A 24,258-nucleotide genomic window follows, 5' to 3' on the forward strand; every position below is an offset into this window, starting at 1 on the left:
ATTTTCCTACGGGAAATGATTCAGCATGTAAAGTCGTCATTTTCAGAAATGCAACCACAACTTTCAGTAAAGACTTATCCCAGGTTTCCTGGACTGTTCTCTTGTAGCTTCCATACATAGTACATTGAAGGAACAGGCTGTTGTCTCGCGCTCTCACTAAAGATGAGCACTGAATGGACACAATTACAAATGTAAGCAATGTCCAACTGTCTCCAAGTGTTTCACACAATGGGTCATTTACTTCTCAATCGACATTGCTATTTATGTCGGCAACCATCCTGCACAAACATCAGAAGTGTTGTGAAGGAGAACACACACTCTTAATGTTTCAGGGCGATAAAACCATAAAGCCCATGAAGCCCATTTTTTAGACCACATTGTGAAAAGAGAAAAGAGCCTCCCAACTTTAATCAATTTTAAATTAGTTTAGCAACAGGTTACTTTTGTTTAACTGAAGTTGGAGCTGTGGTATATCCTTGGGGTAGAATGAGGAGAGCTTTAGCACCATTCTGCTTTCACTGAATTGCGAGTAATTAACATAAATACTTGATATCCAAAGTGGAATGTGTCCCATTCTGTACTTAAATAATTCCAAAATTCAGATATATTTAAGGCCTGAAAATGATTTAGATTTGTATGAGGAAAGGTTTTCTTAAGATTCTTGAACTTTGAGTATGCTTCTGTTCCTACTCAGGAAGATTACATTTCTTTATGTGTGGCTCTATTGCACTGACTGGGTTACAGTGAATGTGGATACTGAGCTCTCTCTATGTTTTGGAACATCCGTGTGTTTGAATGCGAAGTCGGATGCGGATATATTTGCACATGATGGCAGTATTGTAAAACACAGGGATGAATGACTCAACAAGAATATTTATCAAGGGCATCAGAAAATAAAACTCTTGACCTCTTCAAATGAGCTCCTCATTAAGAATTGGCTAGGCTTTAGATGCTATCCATTCCTCCAAGTTAATGATGCCTGAATTTGGCTCACTCAACAGTCTCATGTGAAAGATCCTGATCTGCCATCAGAATCTGCACAGTAAAGTATTGACTGACATACTGTATTCCTTAATTATTCCTTACTTGTTAATGATCCAAGAACAAAGTCATTGTGTGTGTGCGTGCGTGCGTGCGTGTGTGCGTGTGTGCGTGTGTGTGTGTGTGGGAGAGAGAGAGAGAGAGAGAGAGTGTGGGGGGGCAAGTGGGGGTGTGTGTGTGGTGGGGGGGCCGAGTCGGGGGGTATGTGCGTGTGTGGTGGGGGGTGAGTGGGTGTGTGTGTGAGAGAGTTGGGGGGCAAGGGGGTGTGTGTGTGTGGGTGTGGGAGCAGGAGTGGGGGGCAAGTGGGGGGTGTGGGAGTGGGAGTGGGGGGTGCAAATGGGTGTCTTTCTGGCTGGCCAGTATTTCTTGCCCATCCCTAGTTGCCCTTCAGAAGGTACTGGTGAGATGCTGTGAGTTGACCAATAATGCTGTTAGGGAGGGAATTCCGGAATTTTGACCCAGTCATGTTAAGGGAATGGCGATGTATTTCCAAGTCAGGGTGATGAGTGGCTCCGGGAGGAACTTGGAGGTGTTTCCATCTGTCTGCTGCCCTTGTCCTTCTAGATGGAAGTGGTCGTGCTTTTGGGCCGTGCTGTCTGAGGATCTTTGGTGAATTTCTGCAATGCATCTTGTAGATAGTACACACTGCTGCTACTGAGTGTCGGTGGTGGAAGGAGTGGATGCTTGTGGATGCAGTGCCAATCAAGGGGGCTGCTTTGACCTGGATGGTATCAAATTTCTTGAGTGTTGTTGGGACTGCACTCATCCAGGCAAGTGGGGAGTATTCCATCACACTTCTGACTTGTGCCATGTAGACGGTGGACTGTCTATGAGGAGTCAGAAGGTGAGTTACTCGACATAGTATTCTGAACAGCTCTTGTAGCCACTGTGTTAATGTGGTGACTCCAGTTGAGTTTCTGGTCAATGGTAATGCCCAGGATGTCTCTTGTTAATGGGGGATTCAGTGATGGTAACACCATTGAATGCCAAGGGGCAGTGGTTAGATTGTCCCTTATTGGTGAGGGTCATAGCCTGGCATTTGTGTGGCGCAAACGTCACTTGCCACTTGTCAGCCCGGGCCCGAATATTGTTCTGATCTTGTTGCATGTGAACACAGACTGCTTCAGTATCTGAGGACTCACAAATGACTCCAATCACTCGAGAGTTTGCCCTCTGATACCCATTGACTGAAGTTTTGCTTGGTCTCCTTGATGCCACACTCAGTTGAATGCAGCCTTGATGTCAAGGACTATCACTTTCACCTCACTGCTGGAATTTAGCTCTTTTGTCCATGTTTGAACCAAGGCTGTAATGAGGCCAGGAGCTGAGTGGCCCTGGCGGAACCCAAACTGGGCATCGCTGAGCAGGTTATTACTGAGCAGGTGCTGCTTGATACCTTCCTTCACTTTGTTGATGATCGAGAGGAGACTGATGGGGCAGTAATTGGCCGGGTTGGATTTGTCCTGCTTTTTATGTACAGGACATAGTTGGCCAGTTTTCCACATTGTCGGGTAGATAACAGTGTTGTCACTGTGCTGGAACAGCTTGACCAGGGGAGTGGCAAGTCCTGGAGGATAAGTCTTCAGTACTATTGCTGGAGTGTTAGGACCCATAGACTTTGCAGTATCCAGTGTATCGAACTGCTTTTTGTTTCAGGTGCAGCGAATCAAATTGACTGAAGACTGGTGTCTGTAATGCTGAGGACCACTGGAGGAGGTCGTGATGGATCGTCCACTCGGCACATCCAGCTGAAGATTGCTGCGAATGCTTCAGCCTTATATTTTGCAAAAATGTGCTGAGCTCATCCATCATTGAGAATGGGGACATTTGTGGGCTCTCCTTCTCCTCCAGTGAGTTGTTTAATTGTCCACCACCATTCATGACTGGATGTGGCAGGACTGCAGAGCTCAGATCTGACCCCTTGGTTGTGGGATTGCTCAGCTCTGTCTACCACTTGCTACTTATGCTGTTCAGCATGCAAGTAGTCCTGTTTGGTGGCTTCACCAGGTTGACACCTCATTTTTAGGTATGCTGGTGCTGCTGTTGGTGTAGTGTATGCGTGTGTTGGGGGGTGGGCGGTGTTTGTGTGAGAAAGAGTGCGTGTGGGAAGGTGGTCTATGGGTGTGTGTGTGGGTTGAGAGGGCAAGATAGGAGAGATACAGAGAGTGATGGGGTGGATGGGATGCTGGTAATTTTAATTTTACACACTGGCGTGATTTTATGTTTAACTGAAATCATTGGAAAATAAAGTCAGATGGGCAGTAGAATAAGCTGTTGGGTGCAGCTATTGGCAGGGGATCTGTGTGGTAACAGAATGGAGTATGCAATCTGGAGCTGAAAGATGGATTGAAAATCAGCTGAGCCCAAGGCATTCTATTATACCGTAAAGTCTGATTATAGAAACATATTTGATTCGAATTTCTTTCAAGTCTGCAAAAGTCATTGCTGCTGTTCATACATGTGTGCTACACTGCCATCTATTGGTTATGTCAGTTTGCACACGTAATGTTTTGAACTTGCCGATGGGTTTGTTCTGCTGAAGTAAACACTCTTTTTCAAACCACATGAAATGCAATGTGTCTTCGCGGTGGACACAATGGACAATGCACAGCAGTTTTGCCTTCCGCCCAGGATAATATTAAAGTGAATATTCCATCTCCTATCAAATGCATTTACTTCTTCATTTACTTTGTTCACTCTTCTTTCACAGGAAGTATTGCTGGGTTATTGGATCAGGCCACACTGCCTGTGTTAGTTATAAACTGGTCCCCAGTGATGCATGGATTGACTCAGCCATGTCACTTTTTTCTGATCATGGGATGCATCAGCCTTGGTTATATAGCTTGTCCCTGCCTGAAGTCTGGATGCACTGGATCATTTTTCTTCGATTCCTTCCCTCTCATTTAAACAGACCAAAGAAACAGCAAAAACTTGAAAGTGGGGGGTGGGGGGTTTGGAGTTTGATGGACATGATGGACATGTCATCTAAAGAATGGGAGGGGGAAGTTGAAATGGTTTGCAACTGGGAGTTGCAGTTGTTTATTGCAAACCGAGCGGAGGTGTTCTACAAAGCGGTCCCCAAGCCTCCGCTTGGTTTCCCCAATGTAGAGGAAGCCACACCGGGTACAGTGGATGCAGTATACCACATTGGCAGATGTGCAGGTGAACCTCTGCTTAATGCGGAAAGTCATCTTGCGGCCTGGGATAGGGGTGAGGGAGGAGGTGTGGGGGCAAGTGTAGCATTTCCTGCGGTTGCAGGGGAAGGTGCCGGCTGTGGTGGGGTTGGAGGGCAGTGTGGAGCGAACAAGGGAGTCACGGAGAGAGTGGTCTCTCCGGAAAGCAGACAAGGGTGGGGATGGAAAAATGTCTTTGGTGGTGGGGTCGGATTGTAGATGGCGAAAGTGTCGGAGGATGATGCGTTGTATCCGGAGGTTGGTGGGGTGGTGTGTGAGAACGAGGGGGATCCTCTTTGGGTGGTTGAGGCAGGGGCTGGGTGTGAGGGATGTGTTGCGGGAAATGCGGGAGACGCGGTCAAGGGCGTTCTCGATCACTGTGGGGGGAAAGTTGCGGTCCTTGAAGAACTTGGACATCTGGGATGTGCGGGAGTTGAATGTTTCATCGTGGGAGCAGATGCGGTGGAGGCGGAGGAATTGGGAATAGGGAATGGAATTTTTTCAGGAGGGTGGGTGGGAGGAGGTGTATTCTAGGTAGCTGTGGGAGTCGGTGAGCTTGAAATGGACATCAGTTACAAGCTGGTTGCCTGAGATGGAGACTGAGAGGTCCAGGAAGGTAAGGGATGTGCTGGAGATGGCCCAGGTGAACTGAAGGTTGGGGTAGAAGGTGTTAGTGAAGTGGATGAACTGTTCGAACTCCTCTGGGGAGCAAGAGGCGGCGCCGATACAGTCATCAATGTAACGGAGGAAGAGGTGGGGTTTGGGGCCTGTGTAGGTGCGGAAGAGGGACTGTTCCACGTAACCTACTGCCTCTTTGTAGGTTACGTGGAACAGCCCCTCTTCTGCACCTATACAGGCCCCAAACCCCAGCTCTTCCTCCGTGACTCCCTTGTTCACTCCACACTGCCCTCCAACCCCACCACACCCGGCACCTTCCCCTGCAACCGCAGGAAATGCTACACCTGCCCCCACACCTCCTCCCTCCCCCCTATCCCAGGCCCCAAGATGACCTTCCATATTAAGCAGAGGTTCACCTGCACATCTGCCAATGTGGTATACTGCATTCATTGTACCCGGTGTGGCTTCCTCTACATTGGGGAAACCAAGCAAAGGCTTGGGGACCGCTTTGCAGAACACCTCCGCTCGGTTTGCAATAAACAACTGCACGTCCCAGTTGCTAACCATTTCCACTCCCCCGCCCATTCTTTGGATGACACGTCCATCATGGGCCTCCTGCAGTGCCACAATGATGCCACCCGAAGGTTGCAGGAACAGCAACTCATATTCCGCTTGGGAACCCTGCAGCCCAATGGTATCAATGTGGACTTCACCAGCTTCAAAATCTCCCCTTCCCCCACCGCATCCCAAAACCAGCCCAGTTTGTCCCCTCCCCCCACTGCACCACACAACCAGCCCACCCCTTCCCCTCCACCCACTGCATCCCAAAACCAGTCCAACCTGTCTCTGCTTCCCTAACCTGTTCTTCCTCTCACCCATGCCTTCCTCCCACCCCAAGCCGCACTTCCATCTCCTACCTACTAACCTCATCCCACCTCCTTGACCTGTCCGTCTTCCCTGGACTGACCTACCCCCTCCCCACCTATCATCTTTTCTCTCCATCTTTAGTTCACCTCCCCCTCTCTCCCTATTTATTCCAGAACCCTCACCCCATCCCCCTCTCTGAAGAAGGGTCTAGGCCCGAAACGTCAGCTTTTGTGCTCCTGGAGATGCTGCTGGGCCTGCTGTGTTCATCCAGCCTCACATTTTATTATCTTGGATTCTCCAGCATCTGCAGTTCCCATTATCACCACACTAAACTGTCAATTTAGTTTAAATTTCTTTATTGTTAATTACATAACAGAAATGAGAATAAAATAAAACAAATGTAGCGTCAAAATAGAATGTAGTTTGAAAGAAAGATTTTATGACACTGCAAAAGTCTTGTCTGATCTCCAACATCATCACTTTACAGTTACTCATATAAACCAGAGAAATGTTCCACCTTGCCCAATGCCTAGGTTAGACTTATCTGTTCTCCTTCGATTCCTGTTATGTGAGCTGTGAAATCATTTCCTTGAATCCTTACACCACTGAGATCTTAGACTTTCTTGGCTTTGAATAACCAATGCAGCTTTCTAACCAAACACTCCTGGTCTGGAATTTTTCACAAATGGAAATGGTAACTTACTCTCAACTGCTTAGAACCAATGCCTTTTCCCGAGATAAACTCTTTTCACATCTGACTTTAGTTGGGTCTCCTGAGAACTGCATTCAGAGGCTTGTAATGAATTTTAAGAGAAAATAATCTTTGTCCTCTTAGCTTCTGCTAAGCTAACAGCTTAACATTTTTCCTTCTCCTGTTGTAAAGCTTCACAATGTAAACAAACATCCACTAACACCTTAGGTTTCCTCCAGTCATTTGCTCTCTGACACATACTAGTTTAAAATCATAGTTCCAAAAAAGACTACCTAATTAATTTTTGAACATCTTTGCACAATATTGCCTCATGGGTGTTGGTCTAAAGTAAAAGCAAAATAGTACAGATGCTTAAAATCTGAAATAAAAGCAGAAAATGCTGGAGAAACTACAGAGCTCTAACAGAATCTGTGAAGACAGAAATAGAGATAATGTTTTGAAACTGATATGATCTGTTTAATTCTGAAGAAGAGTCTTAACGGATTGGAAATGTTGATCCTTTTTCTCTCTCCACAGATGCTGCCAGAGTTCCCGAGTTCCTCCATCATTTTCATTTCTTATTCCATATGCCACTAGTTTGAAACCCAACTCTTTAAGTCTGTCCTTGTTTGTTCTGAAAAGGGGGTAGTGATGTCCCTTGTTGATTTTTGTTCCATTTTCAAGGATTTTCCAGATCTTTACTTTTACTGAAAAAGACATATTTGCCAAAGCTATTCATTTTGCACCCATCACCAATTTAAAGGGAAAACAATTTTATACAGTATGAGAGGAGAATGTTGGTTCATTGACAAATGATCTGATGATGGGAATCTCACAGATTTTGATTGCATACTTTTTTGGATTTACATTAAGCGGTTTCCTCTTTACAAGGTAAAGCTAAGAGCAGCCACTGGCTTGGAAGAACTGAACCATGCAGTCATTTTGTTAAATAGCAGTTGTGGTAATAGTTTGTTCTGTTCACTAGTGAGGCACCCATGGCATTATCCATAGTTAATATCAATTGATGAACAAATGTTTTAAAATTTAAGATAGAAACATTGTTTATAGCCTTCACAAAATCTACAATTATGTGAGATGACAAAGGAGAATTTAATAGGAGATGTTAATGTAGTAATTCATGATGGCAAATATAACTGTAAAATGCACCCAAAAATCATGGAAATGTGATATTACATTTACAGAAAGAGATTGCTCTGTGCAGAAATTTAATAATGTATGAATAATTAGACATTCCATTTATATACCATCATACGTCACTCCTTGCTTAAAGTTGAGGTTGTGTTGCTTCCTGTGATCATTTTTTGCTCAAAAAAAATGTACAGGTTAAATTACTGTACCATATGTATGCAGTACATGTATTCCTAGTTATAATAACTTGCAAAATTAAGTTTTTTTAAAAAAACTTATGAAAGAAACACTGCAGAGTTAGGTATTGCAGAACCTCTCTCATATTCAAGCGTCATTAAGTTAAAATAGTACATTCCTAAATGTCTACAATTATCAATAAAATAGCCTCCAAAATAAATGTGAAAATATAGAATTAGAAAATAAGTGTAATTATTACAAATAAAAATCAAAATAGTGCCATATAATTTTAAATAAAAACTGAGAGAACTGTGGACACATAGGTAGAAATTACTGGAAAAGCTCAGCAGGTCTTGCAGGATCCATGGAGAGAAATAAATATTTTGGATCGAGTGACCCTTCCTCAGAACTTGTTCTGAGAACCTGTTCCTCAATTCTATCCAAGGGTCACTCGACCACAAACTTTAACATTTAATTTCTCTCCACAGATGCTGCAAGACTTGCTGAGCTTTTCCAGCAATTTCTGTCTTTGCATCTTATAATTTTACCTTTATCTGACCACGTTCCATCTGGAGGCAGAAATTGGTCCATGCAGGCAGAAGTGCAAGCATTTGACATCAGACACGTTGAAGGTAAGAACAGTGGACAGTAACAGGGATGGGTGGCAAAAAAGTGTCAGGGGTTTGGTACAGGGATTGAGGAACGAGAAAGGCCAGGGAGAGGGTGCTGAGTGTGGGAGAAGATGGTTTTGCTGTACAATGTCTCACAGCAGATGTGCAACGTACCTTTCAGAGATATGATCAGGATGTCATCACCAATATAACACATGTGACCGAAAGATATAAAGCCCTCTGTCTGCATCTTACTGAGCACAATCCTCTTGCAATATGTCATGCTGCAGGAAGTGTACCAATTGCTTAGTTTGACCCCAGACATGCATATGTCTATGACTGTAATGTAGATATTTGGCACTGTTATAAAAGTTTTTTGTATTCTTCAGTACCATATGACCCACAGCCTTATGTAATGAGAGCTAACAGTGGAATTAATGTATATTAGTGTAGATCATAAACATACCACACCACAACAGATCATGGTAACATGACAGTGTCAGGCTTGAGCTAAGATAAATACATAGCAAACAAAGTAAAGCTGAAACTCTCAACATTAAACAAATATACTGTTATGATTTTATTAATGGCATTAAAAGGTGAAAGAGTTGAAATTAAATGTGGTTTTAGTGTACGTGCCTGTAATTTCCATGGAAACTCTCCTTCACATCTCCTGTTGTAACTTGGGCGGAGGATTGTGAGGAAACTTGGAGGAAGTGGCATTCATGGCTGTGTGCCATTCTCTGTTTTCCATTGATTTTCCTCATGAAGTGACAATGAGGTGTCAGGAGTCCTCCAACAATTTGAAAACATGAAAAGAAAGCTTTTCTAACTTGGTAAAAATGGCAAAATGTAACAATGGCCTTTTCATAGGTTGCTGGGCAGGAAAGGAGTTGATGCTTCCTTAACCCTAAAGCATGCTGTGATGGCTATAACATCAGGACTGCACTCTTTAATTTCGGTCAGAGTCAGTTTAACAGTTCTCATTCCAGAATCTAATGTTGACTTTCTTTTGGAGTTTTAAGTGGCATGAATTCCAAACTTATATTAATTTTGATGAATTCTGGGAGTAGACGATTTGAATTTCATGACAGACCCCATATCAGACCGTAGCACTACATGCCAAAATTGGTCCTTGCCAAGATGCAGAGGTATTGTGTGAGATATCCATCAGCTTGCATGTTTGGGGCAGCAGGAGTAGATGTTATTTGATTAATTGAGCAACTGTCTATTTCCGACAGAAGAACAGGTGGCTTTTCCACTGGAACTGCAGCTGAGTGCAGTGGGAGAAAGACTGGATTTGTTTCAATAGATCAAAGTGCCTTGAAGTAATTCTATTTAGGGAGTGGAGATGGTGATCTAGTGGAAAGATGGATGGCTCACAAACAAAAAGATCAGGATGGAATATAACAAAGGAATAATGTTCAGTTCAGTCACAGCTGCAAGCTGATCTAGGGAAGCTCGCCAAATCGGAGAAAGCGAAGAAATGTCAAGCGTGCTCTAAGATGACTAGTCTTTCATTGTTTATTTTCTACAAGAAAGATGGGCCAAATAAATGGTGAATGATGATGAATTTCTGAAGTCCTTAATTGTCAGCTAAGTGTAAATACAAAAATCGGGATCCTCTGCAGAAAACTTTGAAAGGGAAAAAAAAATCCTAGAAATTGTTTGAAGGAAGCTAACATCATATGGCATGTAAAATAACCCTGATATTAAATCTGCAGTTTCTAAAAGTTGCCTTTAAGTACCCTAGTTGGTAGAGGATGACCTAGTGGTATTATCACTGGACTAATAATCCAGAAAGCTGATATTCTGAGGAATCTGGTTCAAATCACGGCAGCTGGTAGAATTGGAATTCAAAAAGAAGTCTGGAATTAAGAATCTACTGGTCACCATGAAACCATTGCCAATTGTCAGAAAAACCCATCTGGTTCACTAATGTGAAATCTACCAGCCTCGCCTGGTTTGGCCTACATGTGACTCCAGATCCACAGCTATGTGGTTGATTCTCAACTGCCCTCTGGAATGGCCTAGCAAGCCACTCAGTTGTACCAATCGCTACAAAGACTCAAAGAAATGAAATTTGGCCGATTACCCGGCATCGACCCAGGCACCAGAAAAAGACAACAGCAGAAACTGCCCTGTTGACCCTGCAAAGTCCTCCTCACTAATAACTGGGGGTTAGTGCCAAAATTGGGAGAGCTGTCTTACCAATGAGTTAAGCAACAGCCTGACATAGTCTTACTCACAGAATCATACCTTACAGACAATGTCCCAGACATCACCATCACCATCCCTAGATATGTCCTGTCTCACCAGCAGGACAGACCCCACAGAGATGGTGGCACAGTGGGATACAGTTAGGAGGGAGTTGCTATGGGGTCCTCAACATTGACTCTGGACCCCATGAAGTGTCATGGCTTCAAGTTAAACATGGGCAAGGAAACCTCCTGCTGATTACCACATACTGTCCTCCCTCAGCTGATGAATCAGTACTCCTCAATGTTGAGCAACACTTGGAGGAAGCACTAAAGATGGCAATGGGACAAAATATACTCTGGGTGGGGGATTTCAATGCCCACCACCAAGAGTGGCTCAGCAGCTGTACAACTGATCGAGCTGGTTGGGTCCTAAAGGATATAGCTGCGAGATTGGGTCTGCAGAAGGTGGTGAGGGAACCAACAAAATGGAAAAACATACCTGACCTCAACCTTACCAATCTGCCAGCTGCAGCTGTCTGTCCATGACAGTATTGGTAAGAGTGACCATCGCACAGTCCTTGTGGAGACAAAGTCCCACCTTCATGTTGAGAACAACCTCCACCATGTTATATTGCACTATCACTGGGCTAAATGGGACAGACTTCACACAGATCTGCCGACACAAGACTGGCCATCCATGAGGTGCTGTGAACCATCAACAGCAGCAGAATTGTATTCCAACACAAGCTGTTCCCTCATGGCCCAGCATATCCCCCACTCAGCCATTACCAGCAAGCCAGGGGATCAACCCTCCTTCAGTGAAGTGTGCAGGAGGGCATTCCAGGAGCAGCACCAGGCAGACCTGAAGATGAGGTGTCAACCGAGTGAAGCCACCAAACAGGACTACTTGCACGCCAAACAACATAATTGGCAAGTGATAGACAGAGCTAAGCAATCCCATAACCTACAGATCAAATCTAAGCTCTGCAGGCCTGCCACGTCTTGCTGTGTGTGTTAGTGGACAATTAAACAACTCACTGGAGGAGGAGGCTCCACCAAATGTCCCCATCCTCAATGATGGATGAGCCCGGCACATCATAGCAAAATATAAGACTGAAGTAGTCGCAGCAATCTTCAGCTAGAAGTGCTAAGTGGGCGATTCATCTCGGACTTCTCCAGTGGACCACAGCATTACAGATACCGGTCTTTCGCCAGTTCACTCCACGTGACATCAAGAAGTGGTTGGAGACACTGGATACTGCAAAGGCTACTGACCCTGACAACATTCTGGCAATAGAACTGAAGACTTATGCTCAAGAACTTGCCACTCCCCTGGTCAAGCTGTTCCAGCACAGTGACAACACTGGTATCTACCCGACAATGTGGAAAACTGGCCAACTATGTCCTGTACATAAAAAGCAGGACAAATCTAACCCGGCCAATGACCGCCCCATCAGTCTCCTCTCGATCATCAGTAAAGTGATGGAAGGTGTCAGTAACAGAGCTATCAAGCAGCACCTGCTCAGAGATGCCCAGTTTGGGTTCCGCCAGGGCCACTCAGCTCCTGGCCTCATTACAGCCTTGGTTCAAACATGGACAAAACAGCTGAATTCCCGAGGGGAAGAGAGAGTGATAGTCCTTGACATCAAGGCTGCATTCAACCGAGTGTGGCATCAAGGAGCCCTAGCAAAACTGGAATCAATGGGTATCGGGGGCAAATGTTCCAGTGATTGGAGTCACACGTGACGCATAGGAAGATGGTCATGGTTGTGGGAGGTCAGTCATCTTAGCTCCAGGACATCTCTGCAGGAGTTCCTCAGGGTAGTGTCCTCAGCCCAGCCACCTTCAGCTGCTTCATCAATGACCTTCCCTCCATCATAAGGTCAGAAGTGTGACTGTTTGCCAATAATTGCACAATGTTCAGCACTATTTATGACCCCTCAGATACTGAAGCTGCATGTGAACACGTGCAACAAGATCAGAACAATATTCGACAAGTGGCAAGTGACATTCATGCTATACAAATGCCAGGCTATGACCCTCGTCACTAAGAGACAATCTAACCACTGCCCCTTGACATTCAATGGTGTTACCATCACTGAATCCCCCACTATCAACATCCTGGGGGTTACCATTGACCAGAAACTCAACTGGAGTCACCACATTAACATAGTGGTTACAAGAGCAGTCCAGAATCTGGGAATACTGCGGCGAGTAACTCACCTCCTGACTCCTCAGCCTGTCCACCATCTACAAGGCACAATTCAGGAGTGTGATGGAATAATCCCCACCTGCCTGGATGGGTGCAGCCTCAACAACACCCAAGGAGCTTGACACCATCCAGGACAAAGCAGCCGCTTGATTTGCACTACACCAACAAGCTCACTCCACCAGCGACACTCAATAGCAGTAATGTGTACTATCTACAAGATGCACTGCAGAAATTCACCAAAGATCCTCAGACAGCACCTTCCAAATCCATGACCACATCCACCTACAAAGGACATGGGCAACAGATATGTGAGAACACCACCACTTTCAAGCTCTTTTCCAAGTCACTCACCATCCTGACTTGGAAATATAGTCGCTGTTCCTTCACCGTCGCTGGATCAAATTCCAGGAAGTCCCTCCCTAATAGGTTTGTGGGTCAACCCACAGCAGGAGGAATGCAGCAGTTCAAGAGGCAGCCCACCACCACCCTCTCAAGGGCAACTAGGGATGGGCAAGAAATGCTGGCCAGCCAGCAATGCCCACATCCCACGAAATGAATAGAAAAAAATCCTGATTGAGAAATGTAATGCTGTTCCTTCACCATCACTTGGTCCAAATTCCTACTCACTCAAAATAAAACAAAGAAATGTGGATGCTGGAAATTGTTGGAAAAAAACTCAGCAAGTCTGGCAGTATCTATGGAAAGAAAACAGAGTTTTAAGGTTTTGGGTCCAGTAGCCCTTCTTCAAAACAGAAGGGTCCTAGAAATTCTGAGAGAGAAAGGTTTGCACTGATTTGGAACCTTTCATGACCACGGGACATCCCATCAGACCATAAGGAACAGGAACCAGAGTGGGAATACTGCAGTTCCAACAACATTTAAGAATACTGCCCAGGACAAAGCAACACATTTTATTGGGATCTGCTCTTCGAGCCTACTCCACCACTCAATATGATCATGACTCAATCAATATTCCACATACCCATGTTCCTACCCTACTCCCATAACCTTGGATTCCCCTGCAAATAAAGAATCTATCTATCTCGGTCTGAAATACACACAAGGACTCTGCCCCCAGAGTTCTGTCACTAGGATTCCCAAAGACTCACAACCCTCTAAGAGAAAAAATTCCTTTTCATCTTAGTGTTAAATTGCACCCCTTAAATTTGAGGCTCTGCCTCTGGTTTTAGACTCTCCTGTGATACCCAGTTTAGCCTTTGCTCATAAGATCATCCTTCCATATCAGGGATTGTCCTTGTGAGCCTACTCTGAACTGCCTCCAATGAAATCATATCTCTCCTTCAATAAGGGGACCAAAAAACTGCTCATTGCAGTCCAGATGTGGTTTCACATGAAACCTTGTACAGCTACAGTCAGATTTCTTATTCCAAAGAGCTTTACTGTCAATCAGTACTCAAACAATCCTCCGAGATACGTATGCCCTATGCAGAGACGATGACCATCTCACAGCAACTGAGATGGGCAGCAAGTGGTACCAGAATGTTTGGCTGAAAATCAGCGTTACACCAGGGAGGCTGGTCAGAACTAGAAAGAGGGGGCTCTCTGCTCCCATCTCAGCTGGCCAACAGCCCGATGTCCTCTGTGGGAAAGGCTGGCATACTAAGACAGAGCTCACAAACCATCTGTCAACCTCCAAGCAACACCATTTCAATCCAGCCCATCTGCAAGAGAGAATCAGTATCAACACAAGGGTTTGCAGAAGATGACTTTTGAAATGCAGTCACTTGTATGATAGCAAATGCAGCAGTCATGCCTGGCACATAGGAAGATGTGATTGTTGGAGGTTGGTCCACTCAACTCGAGGAGATCTCTGTTGGAGTTCCCCAAGATGGTGTCAGACCCAAATATCTTCAGCTGCCTCATCGATGACCTTCCCTGCATCACAAGGTCTGAACTGGGGATGTTCATTTTGCAATCTTCAATGTTCAGCACGATTCACAACACCTCCAGATACTGAAGCAGTACATGAGCAGCGCAGTGGGACAATGGTTAGCACTACTGCCTCACCGTGCCAGGGACCTGGGTTCAATCCCAGCCTCAGGTGGCTGTCTGTGTGGACTCTGTACATGCTTCCTGTGTCTGCTTGAGTCTTCATCAGTGCTCTGTTCTCCTTCCACAGTCCAAAGATGTACAGATGGATTGTCCATCAAAAAATACCCAGTGCTGTTCAGGAATGTGCAGGCTAGGTGGATTGGCTGTGGGAAATGCCATGTTACAGGGATAGCGTGGGGTCCTGGGGCTGTATGGGATGCTGTCTTCGGTGGGCCGGTGCAGACTTGATGGGCCAAATGGTCTCTTTCTGCACTGTGGGGATTCTACGATTCTATGCAAAGCAAATACAATAAAATTTGGACAATCTCCAGGATTGGACTGACAAGTGTCAAGTAACATTTGTTCCATTTCCAATAAGAGAGGATCTAACTGTCATGTCTTAACTTTCAGTGGAACACCATCATAGAAACCTCCAATTTCAACATCTGGGGAGAGGTGGTTACCATTTACTGGAAGCTGAACTGGACCCAGCCATACAAGTACTGTGGCTGCAAAAGCAGCTCAGAGGCTAGGAATGCTGCAGCGAGTAACTCACTTCCTGACTCCACGAAGCCTGTTCACTGAGGCACAAGTCAGGAGTGTGATGGAATATCCTCACTTGCCTGGATGGATGCAGCCCCAACAACACTCAAGAAGCTAGACACCATCCAGGACAAAGCAGCCCCCCTGTTGGGCAACATTTGTACAAACATTCAGTCACTTCACACTGATGCTCAATAGCAGCAGTGTGTACCATCTACAAGACACATTATAGAAATTCAGAAATGTTCCTTAAACAGCACCTTCCAATCCATCAACTACTTCCATTTAGTAGGACAAGGGTAGTGAAAACATAGGAACACCACACCTGCAAGTTCCCCTCCAAGCCACTCACCATCCTGATGTGGAAACATATCACTGTTCCTTCGGTATCATGGATCAAAATCCTGGACCACCCCCCACCCCACCCCAACCCACCCCAACCCCCACCCTCATCCCCTTCCAACTAAGAGAATTGTGGCTGTACCTACAGCACAAAGGCCACAGCAGTTCAAAAAGGCAGCTCACCACCACTTTCTCAAAGGAAATTAGGGATAGGCAATAAATGCTGGTCCAATCAATGTTGCCCATTTCCTGCAAATGAATTTTAAAATATTAATTTATGCACAGTGAAGCGACAAACATCAGAAAATCAGTTTCTATGACATTGCTTGAAGGATAAGTGTTAGTCAGAAGACCAGGGATAATCTCCTAGTTCTTCTTTTAAATAGTACAGATGTTGCTCTGCAAGTCAATCTTTCAAAGCTCAAATCCCTCCATAAATATGGTTGACTAAGATGCCAAGGATAAAAAACTTAACAGATGTATAGCTGTAAGTGGTTGCCATTTTGAAAGGTCATCTATATCAGATGCAAAAAGTGAGTGCCTCAAACTCTGCTTTGTTTTCACAACATAGCACATGGTTCCCTGCATCCAGTTCTGGTCAGTAAAACATGGATTTGTGGTGTGAGCAGGCTGATTGCTGAAGGAAGTATACCATTGTCACAAGGCTCAACACTTATACTGACTAAATGCAAAAGCATGGACCTTTAGTTGAAAAGAAATCTTATATTTCAGAATGCCTAATATATCACAATTTATGGTGTGAATGTTAACATCCACTGAGACAACTGGCACAGCTTTGGCTTAATATGTTGTCAGACAGGTAGTACCTTCTGCTGTCCAACATTGTCCTTCCACCAGATTGCTATGCTCCATTCTGAAAGTTGGACTTGAACTTCCATTGTCCTGTGGTTTTATGTCCACACCTAATAGTTTGTGTTCAAGACAGACTAGTAGATGAGAGAGCAAGTTTAAGAACTGTCTTCATTTATAGACTTATTTAGAACTCAGGTTATTGCAAATTAAAGATTGACACAATAATACATTGTTAAAAGGTCATTACCTGTGTGTTCTTTACTCTTTGCTCCCAATTAAGTACTCCCACACTGTGCTATTTATATCCAGTGGAGCTAGCTCAGTGACATCATCACACATTTGCTCCAGGGCCCTAAAGTCCTTCCATTTAGAGTCCATAACTCAAAAACAGTGGAGCTACCAACTGAACTTCAGCTGCAGGAGCATTGAGACTGTAAGACTTCAGTGTTTTACCACCTCGGGGACAAACAGAATGTTGACTTGCTTGAGACACTTGCATGGCTTGACTGAATTTTGTTTTAGAAATCTTGAAATGCCCGAACATTTTCAGCCAATGGTTGCCTATAGTTTGTGTGCGTGACGGTGAATATAACTATCTCTGGCTGAATTCATGGGAGTTGGCCATTTCTCATTTGCTGTTGGGATAGGGCATACTGCTGGTGAGGCCAGGCTTAATTGTCCATCCCTAATTGTCTTGGATGGTCATGAGTCATCTTCCTGACCTGCTGCAGCCCAAAAAAGATATGCACACCCACAGTGCTGTTCGGAACAGAGTTCAGGACATGGACCTTGCAATGCTGAAGGAATAGTGATATATTTCCAAGTCAGAAAATTGTGTGGCTTGGAGGGGAACTGACAGAGGGTAATGCTTCCATGTATCCACACCCTCAGCATTCTGAAGGTCACAGGTTTAGAAGGTGCTGTTGAAGGAACTTGGGTGACTTCAGTCTATCTTGTGGGTGGTGCACAATGCTACTGGATATCATGGATGAAAGTAATAAAGGCTGAAGGTGGTCGATAGAGTGCCAATCATATAGGCAGCTTTCTCCTGAACGATGTTCAGTTTATTCGGGCTGCATTAAAGTAGTGTGTTCCTGACTTGTGCCTCGTAGATACAAATATGCAAACAAAGAGCAGGGATAGGCCTGGGGCCTCTCAAGCCTGCCCCATTATTTAATAAGATTATGGCTGATCTGATTCTCAAAACCATTTGCTTAACAAGAATCTATCTTCCTCTGCTTTAAAAAAGGTACAAGGACTCTGATCTCATTGCCTTTTCAGGAAGAGAATTCCAAAGACTCATGACCTTCTGAGAGAAGGGCACTCACCTTATCTATTTCTGAATTTGATATAGAGACTCCTAATTCTAGATTCTCCCATTAGAGGAAACAACCTCTGCATATCTAACCTGCAGAATGTTATATGTTCCAAACAGTAAGTCTCTTACTCTTTTGAACTCCAATAGGTAGAAGCCTGGACTATCCAACCTGTCCTGGTGAGACAATATGCCTATTCTAGATATTGTTTGGGTAAACCTTGTTTGAACTGCTTCCAACGCATTTACAATGTTGCTTGTCTGTAAACACTGATTTAAATTGTTTTGAAATGTAATTTCCAATGTGATTTTCGTATGGATGGCAGTTGCTGTGTGGTGAAATTAGTATTTCACCAATTGTTGTTGAACTTGTCTTTCTGTTATCAGCTAGGTGAAGGTTTTTTAGTGGTTTGACCAGTTGGTCTGTGGTTTAATTTTGCTGACAGTAAGCAATCATTCCCAGGCAATGCATATTGGAAAGCAGATGTGCTGTTTGCACAATCCAGTAGGCTCTGTTAATGGATTAAATTGTTTGCCAACGTTCCCGTGAACTTTATTCCATGCTGCTTGAGTTGTTTAGTCGCAAACATGGAAACAGATTTGCTATTAATGATGAAGAAACAAACCTAAAGTATCTCTCAATTGATAACACTGAAGATTGTTCCTTTATATTAGATCGCTGATATAATTATGGCATGGATGAGATAATTTAAACAGCGTCAACAGAAAAGTAAGAGGCCATTGCATTCAACATAATCCACTACTGTGTTATCTGATATTCCTAATCCCAGGCAGAGAATGAAAAATGATGTTATAGTTGCCCTTTGTATATTTTAATTGAAGAGCTAAAAAAAACTTTGTTTTCCTAATCCTGATCAGAATCCAGCAATATATGCTCAGGTCTGTGAAAATTGGGTGAGAACAGGCTTAAGCTCTGCTGTGATGCGTCTGCAGTCCATCATCACTTTACATTTGAAGTTCACACAGGAATAATGTTATCACATATAGATTCTGCAGGGAGTATCCTTTACGAGTACACTTGTATGCTTGCAAGTGGCCTATGGGCTGGATGTTGCTCTTGGCACTGAAAATGACATTTGAACTTGCCCAAAGACTTGATGGACTGATAGAACTTGGTGTAAATTGGGAAGCAAAATCCCTGAGCGCTCTCTAAATAGGATCTCTAAATTGGGAAAGCAACTATATCTTCATAGCCAATTGGATTGAAGAATCACTAAAGCAAAGTGAATATCAGAACCAGGGATTGTAAAGTAAAATACCTAATGCAATCTCCAATCTGGCAGAGAAAATAAACGACAAATAGAGAAAGAAATAATTGATTACAAGGGTGGTAAAAAAGATGAATTAAGATTTTTTAAAATTACATGTTAATTTTTAAAAAATCTCTAACAATAATTACAATTTGAAGGAATGAGACATTCCACATGCATATTTTCTGAGAATGCTTTATTTCAGTCAGCATGGTGTTGAGAGGACAGCCCTTCTTCGTAACCCAGAATTAAATCCGTGCAGTTGGTTAAACCCGTACACCATTCTGTGTCACAAGCCAGCTGTCCAGCCAAATGAGCTAACCATTTGAAGCTGTCAATCAAACCGTGGACTTATAGAACAACCACTGTGAAAATGACAGGTTGTAGGATCAGTCATGTAGTACTGATTGCACAATGTTAACCTTGAATATTATATGAACAAACAGTGACTGAGATCGCAAGCATTTTTTCAACTGCATTTCTTTATTTAAAAAAATCTTAGAGATTGTGGACTTAGGTGCTTTGGTAATTCTGTTGAGCTCAAACATGTTTTACCTACATTCCTGTTTACTTTTAGCAATCACAAAGGGGTATTTAACCTTTCCCTAAATGGGTATCTGAACTGCTCTAAATTGCTCTGGGAATTTTAGTTATTTTGTTCAAGTGCCTAAAGCCCTTGAGTTGGGATTTAGATATGCACCAATGAAAGTGTCATCTATTGAAGGCTTCTGCTCTTGGGAAGTTGCACTCTTATATTTGAAAGTTAAAATTTTTCCCTGTTTCACCTCCTGTGGTTGAATGGTGGATGCTGGGCTTTGGGGTGGGATTGGGGCTCTGCTGTCATTTTGGTTAAGGCATGAGCTTATAGTGTAGCATGGAAAGAGTGTAGAAAGATTGGCTGAAAGGAGGCAATAATATGGTTAAAAGCTACATGCTGCATGTAGAAAGCATGGTGAAAATACTGTCAATATGAATTAATTATATCCCTTAGTACTGACAAGAACAGACTCTGTGTCTCAAGAATCCTATTTCTTGAGACGGTGGGATAGATATGCCTTCTTTCAATTTTCTATGATCTATGACAATAGCTGGTCAGATATTGCCTATTCTATCAGCATTTGAGGGATATGTTAGGAGCAGAATTCACCATCATTCATTCACAACACAACTGTGCTTTTAATCAGAGGCAAGATTTGACCGGGCTGGCTCTTTCTCAATATCTATATTTGAATGTCAATCCTGATGTCCTAAGGAAAGTAGTGAACATTTGTTTGGGGGCTTTGTTGCAAAAGAAAATGGGAATATGCCTTATGGTTGTTGACTATTCATGATTTAGGAGATTAATTAAAGCTTTCACTTGTACTTAGGGAAGAAAACAGATGTGGACGTGAAACAGAATGAGTCTGCACCATCCATTTTACACAGAATCAGAATCATAACATAGCATTTTGTTGAGATAGCTTTCAGCCTTTTTAATCTCATGATTGCTTCCCTGATTACAGCAATGATATTAGATCCTTTTATGTTTTTTTAAAGTACATTTGAGCATTCAAGGGTGAAAAATTTGCTTTACCTCATGGGAAAGTACCAAATGTACAGGGATGTTTTTATCAGGTTCAGTTTTCAGCTCCATGGATTAAAACACTCTCCCTTCCATGGGATTTTCCAACAACTGTAAGCTGTACTGTGAAGAGAAAAGGACGCAAGCCAGGGGAATCACCTGGCAGTCTATCACACTGCAAACTTTACTGCAATGCAGGCCAATTGCGTAATTTCACTCCATAGAGTACAAGCTTACACATAGGGGAGAACTGAAAAGAGAGCTGTCCTGATTATTAATTTCTGTAAAGAGACCATTAAGCTCTGAAAGACCACAGAGCTGCATTGTGCTCTGAGGAGGTTTTGTCAGCCAATTTCCTCTCCATGTTGTGCTTAAGTAAACAGCATTTGAGGAGTCAGTAAAAGTTTCAGTTGGCTGTTTGATCAGGCCTGCTTTCAGAGCCAAGACTAATTTTATCCCCAGTCATGGAATCGCAGAATTATAATGGTGTAGAAGGAGGTTATTCAGCCCATCACATCTGCACTGGCTCTCCATGTAAGTATTACAGATGTAGAAAACAGGAGCAGGAGTGGGCCATTTGGCCCTTCAATATGATCATCCAACTCAGTATCGCACTTATCTCCCATATTGTTTGATCTCTTAAGCCCTGTGTGCTATATCCAATTCCTGCTTGAAATAAGGTCATGCTAATCTCCTGTATTTTCCCGAAAACCCTGCACATTAGTTTTATTCAAATAATCATGAAATGCCATTTTGAATGCCTCCACCACACTCCCAGGCTGTGCATTCCAGACCCTAACTACTCGCTGTGTGAAAGAGGTTTTTCTCACATCGTATTTGTATCTTTTGGGAGTCACTTTAAACCTACGTCTTTTTCTTCTCCGAGGTAATGGTAACTGCAGATGATGGAAATCCAAGATAACAAAGTGTGAAGCTGGATGAACACAGCAGGCCAAGCAGCATCTCAGGAGCACAAAAGCTGACGTTTCAGGCCTAGACCCTTCATCAGAGCTTCTGATTAGATTCCCTACAGTGTGGAAACAGGCCCTTCAGCCCAACAAGTCCACACCGCCCCTTGGAGCATCCCACCCAGACCCATCCCCTTATAACCCACACACCCCTGAACACTATGGGCAATTTAGCATGGCCAATCCACCTAGCCTGCACATCTTTGGACGGTGGGAGGAAACCAGGGCACCCAGAGGAAACCCACGCAGACACGGGGACAATGTGCAAACTCCACACAGACAGTTACCCGAGGCTGGAATCGAACCCGGACCCCTGGCGTGTGATCCTGCAGTGCTAACCACTGAGCCACCGTGCCGCCCCTGATGAAGGGTCTAGGCCCGAAACATCAGCTTTTGTGCTAGAACATAGAACATAGAACATTCCAGCACAGTACAGGCCCTTTGACCCTCGATGTTGTACCGACCTGTCATACCGATCTCAAGCCCATCTAACCTACGCTATTCCATGTTCGTCCATACGCTTATCCAATGACAACTTAAATGTACCTAAAGTTGGCGAACCTACTACAGTTGCAGGCAAAGCATTCCATTCCCTTACTACTCTCTGAGTAAAGAAACTACCTCTGACATCTGCCCTATATCTTTCACCTCTCAGTTTAAAGCTATGCCCCCTCGTGCTCGCCGTCACCATCCTAGGAAAAAGGCTCTCCCTATCCACCCTATCTAACCCTCTGATTATTTTATATGTTTCAATTAAGTCACCTCTCAACCTTCTTCTCTCTAATGAAAACAGCCTCAAGTCCCTCAGCCTTTCCTCGTAAGACCTTCCCTCCATACCAGGCAACATCCTAGTAAATCTCCTCTGCACCCTTTCCAAAGCTTCCACATCCTTCTTATAATGCGGTGACCAGACTGTATGCAATAACTGTACTGTGCTCCTGAGATGCTGCTTGGCCTGCTGTGTTTATCCAGCTTCACACTTTGTTATCCTTTTTCTTCTCAATCCTTTTACAAGTCAGACCAATTTCTTCCTATCTCCTCTTTCCAAACCCTTCACAATTTCGAAAATTCCTGTTATATCTCTTCCTGGCCTTCTCTCCTCCAAGGAAAACAGTATTACCATCTCCAATCTATCTTCATAATCAAAATTTCACACCACTCACATTTTCTTGTGCACGCCCATGAATATGTTGACATCCTTTTTGAAATCTGTCTCTCAAAACTCCCTTATTTTCAGCTGAGGTCTAACAAGACTTACACAGTTTCAGCAGAACTTCCTTGCTTTTGCACTCTATGCCCCTATTAATAAAGCTTCGGCAGATACAGAATTTCAAAATATAAACAGCATGTGCTGGAGAAACTCCACAGAAAATAGCCCATGTAATCACATGGGCTGCTACAATACACAACCCACTGTCAGTAACTAATCATCTCTATTAGTAGCTATTGATTGTCCTAGGCTGTCTTTTTCACTCCTGTGTCTGTCCAACTGTTTTTCTGTCCCTTTGGGCTCTATCCCCACCTATTATTTATTGATTTCTCCCTACAGACGCTGCCACACCTACTGAGATTTTCCAGCAATTTCTGTTTTCGTTTCAGGTTTCCAACATCCACTTTTTTTTATCAGCAGAAAATAGGTCAGCTGTACGAAGAGTGAAAACATAAAAACAAGGGGAGGGGCCTGGGTGAGAATAGTTATCGAACGGACGACAGAGTTCATGATCTGATGACATCCCCAGTGTCTTATTAGCATGGGTTTACTCTCAGCTGAGTTGACTTAGTTTCAGCTGTTTATAACATATACTATTCACATCTACTCCTCTGTGTCTCTTCCTTACTACCATCAACACTCCCTTTTACCTTTTGTTTGAAGACACCTTTTACCATTTTTCAACTTACTCTTCCCCTTTTTCTAATGCTTAAAACCCACCACTTTTCCAGCCTCCTCCAATTCTGAAGAAATCATATTTGACTGGATTGTTAATTCCGTTTCTCTCTGCGAGACTTGCTGAGTTTCTCTGGCACTTCCTGTTGCTAGGAAACAGTATGCTTTATTAACTACTCTCTTCACCTGTTGTGCCACTTTGAATGATGATTGTACTTCGACACCCAGGTGCCTCTCTCCTCCTGTACACCCTTTAGAGGAGGACTCTTCATCTCATATGGTCTGTACATGTTCTTTCTACCAAAATATATCACCTCATACTTCTGCCAATTTGAATTCATCGACTGCCTTTCTGAACCCTGCACCAAATTGTCAATGTCATTTTGAAGTCATGTACTGTGCTCCTCACAGTTTACAATGATTGCGAGAACGTTGTACACTAAGGTCTAGATCATTAAACACATATATATGTGTATGCATGGACAGATAGATAGCAAAGGGAAAGGTCCCAGTAATAAATCCTGGAAAATTCTCCTATGAATCTTTCTCCAGCCTGAAAATTATCCAGTAATCACCACTCTTTTTCCATCACTCAGCCAACTTTGGTCCACCTTGTTCCTGTTCCCTTTATTCTATGAGCACCGACTCTGCTCACAAAGCTGTGGCACTGGATCAAATGCTTCTTGCAAATCCATGTAGATGATGTTTCACATCAGCAGCATTGCCCTGATCAATCCTCCCTATTAACTCCTCAAAAAACTCCAGTAA

General features: G+C 43.6%; 1 protein-coding gene across 1 annotated transcript in view; it reads left to right on the plus strand.

Annotated features, from left to right (window-relative positions):
- The window catches only part of rab31 (RAB31, member RAS oncogene family), an 87,706-nt gene that overhangs the window by 56,650 nt on the left and 6,798 nt on the right, over window positions 1-24,258 (plus strand). The gene's annotated exons all lie outside the window — the stretch shown is intronic.

The sequence above is a fragment of the Stegostoma tigrinum genome, chromosome 5, assembly GCF_030684315.1.
Source record: "Stegostoma tigrinum isolate sSteTig4 chromosome 5, sSteTig4.hap1, whole genome shotgun sequence".
Classification (NCBI taxonomy): Eukaryota; Metazoa; Chordata; class Chondrichthyes; order Orectolobiformes; family Stegostomatidae; genus Stegostoma; species Stegostoma tigrinum.